This window comes from Herpailurus yagouaroundi, unplaced genomic scaffold (assembly GCF_014898765.1).
Source record: "Herpailurus yagouaroundi ecotype Mexico unplaced genomic scaffold, PumYag 29, whole genome shotgun sequence".
In the NCBI taxonomy this organism is placed as follows: Eukaryota; Metazoa; Chordata; class Mammalia; order Carnivora; family Felidae; genus Herpailurus; species Herpailurus yagouaroundi.
Genome location: NW_024412377.1, coordinates 82,088,122 through 82,094,121, shown reverse-complemented (window position 1 = coordinate 82,094,121; position 6,000 = coordinate 82,088,122).

Genomic DNA, 6,000 nt, shown 5'->3' with positions numbered 1-6,000 from the left:
GAGAGTTTGAGGGTGGTGAGTCAGGGGACGGAGGCTGGACTCAGACACTCAGGGTCACCCACTAAGCCTCCTGCAGGCCTCATTTCACACGACTGTTGGCCTTCCAGTCTCCTCTTGAGCTTGAGGTTTCCCTGGGCTGATGCCGTGTGCTGGACCTTTGACTCTCTTGCCCAAGAGGTGATGCAGGGCTCTGACTTCTCAATGAATTAAAGTAAAATTAACTTTCAGAAAGCCTTAGACAGTCTGTATGTGTACTCTTGAGAGAGTTTAAGTAGGAAATGTGAGTCCCTAGATCTATTTTGTTTACAATGACAGATTTTGCTAGTCTCACAGTATGCATTTTTTCCTGAAAATTACCTACCTTTTTGTTATCTTCTGATTTAAAAAAAATTTCAGTTGTCCTTTAAGAATTGGAAACAGCATTAGAGCATAATCATAAATAATCTACTTTAAACTGAAGGTCCTAGAAGGACAAAGTTTGGTTAAACCAGTTTTATGGGCCTCAGGAATTTTTACCACAGGTGGCAGGGAGTTACTGAGTAACCAACTGTCCCCTTCACATGGGCTTACTTTGGACTTCATGCTTTTCCCTTCCTCCTCCTGATTGGAAGTCTTATTTTTACTTTTACTTTAATAAGTTTAAAGCTGGATAAAAATAACCAGTTTTCTCAGTTTCAGTTTTCATAAAATTTATAGCATTTTTTAAAAATGTGTATTAATTTTGAGGGAGGGAGAGAGAGAGAGAGAGAGAGAGAGAGAATGAATGGTGGAGGGACAGAGAGAGAAAAAGAGAGAGAACCCCAAGCTGTTCTCAGAGATGTCAGTGCAGAGCCCCACGTGGGGCTGTATGCCACAAGTTAGAGATCATGACCTTAGCCAATATCGAGTCGGACGTTTAGCCAACTGAGCCACCCTGGTGCCCCAGGAGCTATACAGCTTTGATGAACATTCTTTTACTGAACTATACAAGTGAAGTGGATGAATTACATGGCCTATAATATATGCCTGAATAAAGTCATATAAATAAAAAACAAGAAAAGAAGGAAGAAAGAAAGAAAGGCAGAAAAGAAGTTAAGTTGGGAATGGAGAGAGGGGAGGAAGAAGGAAGGAAGGAAAGAAAATAAAACATGAGTAGCTAGAAAAATGTTTTCCAACTGGTTCAGTAACCACTGTAAACCTGTGACATGAGTTCAGTGAAGAGCAGAAAAACTGGATAAAAACAGAAAAATTTTGTTTCTGGAGAAATGATTTCCATGCCCCTGGTGAAGTTATTAACCCTCCCTTCCATGTCATACCTGCAACACAGCCTTGTGACCAGGGGATTTTACATTCCATGAAGAAAAAGCATAAACACCTGTGTGTGTGTGTGTGTGTGTGTGTGTGTGTGTGTGTGTTTGGTAGTGGCATGCTTGCTGCAGTTAACAGAAATCTGAAAGATTTCAGCCTTAACGATGCCATTTATACAGTTGCTAATGCCTAAGACTATGTTGATAAATCAGCTATCATAGGGTCTAACAACTCTCGGCACAGACTGAGTTACAATGATGCTTGAATTGCTCTAGCAGATGAGGATTTTGATGGATTTTGTTTCACTATTGAGAACTTCAGGATTTACACCATTTATCCGTAAAGGCATAAATAGGTTAGAGGACACTAACATGGAAGATATCATTGACGTGATGTACCAGTTGAGCATCCTTTACGAGCAATGCATAGAAAAGCACATGAGAATTGGCAAAATCAGGGGAGGGAAGTGAAAGGGTAATAAATCAGCATTCTCAATGCTTGTGACTTAAATTCTGAGAGGTGCTTCTTGAGGAAAGGACTGCTGGTTAAAAGCTTTGAGAAGTAATGAGTACTTTATTATTACTTTGGAAATTCAAAATGTACATTGGTATATTAAAGGCTCTGACAAGTTCTGAGGTAAAACTGCCAGGCCTTAAGGGCTGGCAGAGTCTGTATGGGTGTCTGTATGGGTGTCTCTTGGAGAGATTTGATAGCCTGAGAGCCTTTCTTTCCATGTTATTGCCACTGCTCTGCTGCCAATGCCCAGGACAAATCAAACTTCCACATCTAACACAACACAGATGCTGATCTAGTACATCTGGATGGTCCAGGGTGTCAGACTGGGTTTAGAGTGTGGTTGAGCCCACCTACTTAGGACCATAAGTGACCTACCCCATATCCTCCAAGCTGGAGATGCCTTTCAGGGAGGCTGTTTCCCTACCATTTATCCTTTGTTGTCCCCTTCCTATAGCTTGGCAAAGGGAGAGAAGTTCTAAGTTTGTATGTAGGTAGGATTTGGTGAGGCTAAGAGCATATTTTTTTTAAATACACTTTATTTTTTAGAGCAGTTTTAGGTTCACAGTAAAATTGAGCAGAAGGTACAGAGATTTCCCATATACTCCTGCTTTCACACATAGACAACCTCCCCCGTTATCAATATCCCTCACCAGAGTGGTGCATTTGTTACAGTTGATGAACCTACATTGATATGTTATAATCACGCAAAGTCCATAGTTTATATTAGGGCTCACTCTTGGTATTGTACTTGCTGTGGGTTGGTACAAATATAATATGCATCCATTATTTTTGTATCATACAGAATCGTTTCACTGCTCTAAAAGTCCTCTGCACTTTTCCTATTCATCCCTCTTTTGCAACCCCTGGCAACTACTGATTTTTTTACTGCCTCATAGTTTTGCCTTTTCCAGAATGTCATATATTTGGAATCCTATAGTATGTAGCCTTTTCATATTGGCTTCTTTTCCTTAGTATTATGCTTCTAAAGTTCCTCTGTCTTTTCATGACTTGATAGCTCATTTCTTTTTAGCAATGAGTAATATTCCATTGTCTATATATACCACAGTTTAGTTTCACTACCACCTACTGAAGGACATCTTGATTGCTTTCACATTTTGGCAGTTATGAATAAAGCTGCCATAAACATTCATGTGCAGGTTTTGTGTGGACATCAGTTTTCAACTTCTTTGGGTAAATACCAAGGAGTGCAATTACTGGATTATATGTTACAAGTATATTTAGTTTTGTCAGATGCCACCAAACTGTCTTCCAAAGTGACTAGGCCATTTTGCATTCCCACCAGCAATGAATGAGGGTTCTTGCTCCATATCCTTACCTGCATTTGGTGGTATCGGCTTTCTGGATTTGGGCCATTCTAATGGGTGTGTAGTTGTATCTAATTTTGATTTGTATTGTCCTGATCACAGATGATGTGAAGCATCATTTCATATGCATATTTCCCATTTGTATATTTTCTTTGGTGAGGTATTTGTTAAGTTCTTTGGAACATTTAAAAATCAGATTGTTTTCTGAACATTGAGTTTTAAGAGTTCTTTATATATTTTGGGTAACAGTCTTTTATCAGATACATTGTTTGCTAATATTTTCTCCCAATCTGTGGCTTGCTTTTTCATTCTTTTGACAGTGTCTTTCACAGAACAGAATTTTTAATTTTAATTAAGTCCTGCTTATCACTTTTTCCCCTATAGGTTGTGCCTTTGGTGTTGTATCTGAAGTCATCTCCTCCCATCACAAAGATGAAAAAATAAAAAAATAAAAAGTCATACCCAAACCCAGGGTCATCTAGTTTTCTACCATGTTATCTTCTAGGAGTTTTGTAATTATGTATTTTGCATCTAGGCCTGTGAGCCATTCTGAGTTAAGTTTTGTGAGGATTACAAAGTTTGTGTCGAGATTCTTTGTTTTGCATGTGCAAAACAAGGTCCAGTTGTCCCATAACCATCTGCTTAAAAGACAGTTTTTGTTCCATTTCATTGCCTTTGCTCCTTTGTCAAAAATCAGTTGTCTACATTTATGTGGGTCAATTTCTGGGCCTTCTGTTGTGTTCCATTAATCTATTTGCCTATTCTTTTAACAATACCATCTTGATTACTATTGCTTTGTAAGTAAGCCTTGAAGTCAAATGGTGTCAGTCCTCCAGCTTTGTTCTTCAATATTGTATTCAGTATTCTGAATCTTTTGCCTCTCTGCATAAACTTTTAGAATGAGTTTGTTGATATCCAAGAAGAAATTTGCTGGGATTTTGACTGGATTGCATTGAATCCATATATGAAGTTGGGAAGAAATGACACCTTGACAATATTGAATCTTTCTATCCATGAACATAGAATATCTCTCCATTTGTTTAGTTCTTCTTGTTTTTTTTTTTTTAATCAGACTTTTATAGTTTTCCTCATGTAGATTTTTACATATTTTGTTACACATATACATAAGTATTTTTTGAGGGGTGCTAGTATAAATGGTATTGTGTTTTTAATTTCAAATTCCTTTTGTTCATCGCTGGTATATAGGAAAGTGATTGACTTTTGTATATTAATCTTGTATCCTGCAAATTTGCTATAATTGCTTATTAATTTCAGGACTTTTTGGGTCTCCCAATGTGTATACTTTCAATTTCTTTTCATGTCTTATTGAATTTCTAGGAAGATGTTGAAAAGGAGTAGTGAGAGGGGACATCCTTGTCTTGTACTTGATCTTAGTGGGAAAGTTTCAAGTTTGTCACCATTAAGTATGATGTTAGCTGTGGGCTTTTTGTGCATATACTTTATCAAGTTGAGGAGGTTCACCTGTATCCTTAGTTTACTGAGAGTTTTTATCATGAATTGATGCTGGATTTTGCCAGATGCTTTTTCTGAATTTATTGATATGATCATGTGATTTCTCTTTTAGCCTGTAAATGTGATTGATTATGTTAATTGACTTTCAGATGTTGAATCAGCCTTGCATACCTGGGATAGATAAATCCACTTGGTCAAAGTATATAATTCTTTTTATGCGCTGTTGGACTTGATTTGCCAATAATTTGTTGAGGACTTTTGCATTTGTGTTCATGAATGATATTGACCTCTAGTTTTCTTATGATGTATTTGTTGTTATTAGGGTAATTCTGGCCTCATAGAATGAGTTAGGAAGTATATTCCCTCAGTTTTTATGCTCAAAGAGATTGTAGAAACTTGTTTGGTAGAATTCACCAGTGAACCCATGTGGGCCTGATGCTTTCTGTTTTGAAGGTTATTAATTATTGATTCAGTTTCTGAAACAGATATAGGCCTATTCATATTGTCCATTTATTCTTGTGTCAATTTTGGCAAATTGTGTCTTTTAAGGAATTGGCCCATTTCATCTAGATTATCAAAGGTGCAGGCATAGAGTTGCTCATAGTATTCATTTATGGGCTCTGTAGTAATGTACTGTCTTTCATTTCTGATATTAGTAATTTGTGTCCTCTCTTTTTCATGGGCAGATTGGCTAGAGGCTTACTGATTTTACAAATCTTTCACAGAACAGACTTTTGATTTTGTTGATTTTGTCTATTGATTTTATTTTCAGTGTCATTGATTTCTGCTCTTATTTGTATTGTTCTTATCTTCTGCTTTATTTGGCTTTAATTTCCTCATCTTTTTTAGTTTCCTAAGATAGAAGCTTAGATGATGGGTTTTAGATCTTTGCCTCTTTATATATATATACATATATATTCAATGCTATAAATTTACCTCTAAATACCATTTTTGCTGCATCCCACCTTTTGATGAATCATTTTTCTTTTTTATTTTTATATATGTCAAAAATATTTTAAGTTTCTCTTGAGATTTCTTCTTTGAATGATGTGTTATTGGGAAGTGTGTTGTTTAATCCCCATGTATTTTGAAATTATCTAGGTATCTTTTATTGATTTCTTTTTTTTTTAATGTTTATTTATTTTGAGGGAAAGAGAGACAGAGTGTGAGCAGGAGAGGGGCAGAGAGAGAGGGAGACACAGAATCTGAAGCAGGCTCTAGGCCCTGAGCTGCCAGCACAGAGACCGACTTGGGGCTCAAACTCATGAACCGTGAGAGCATTATCAGAGCCAAAGTCAGACACTCAACTGACTAAACCACCCAGGTACCCCTCTGTTATTGATTTCTAATTTAATTCCACTTTGGTATGAGAGCAGATATTTTATGATTTCTATTCTTT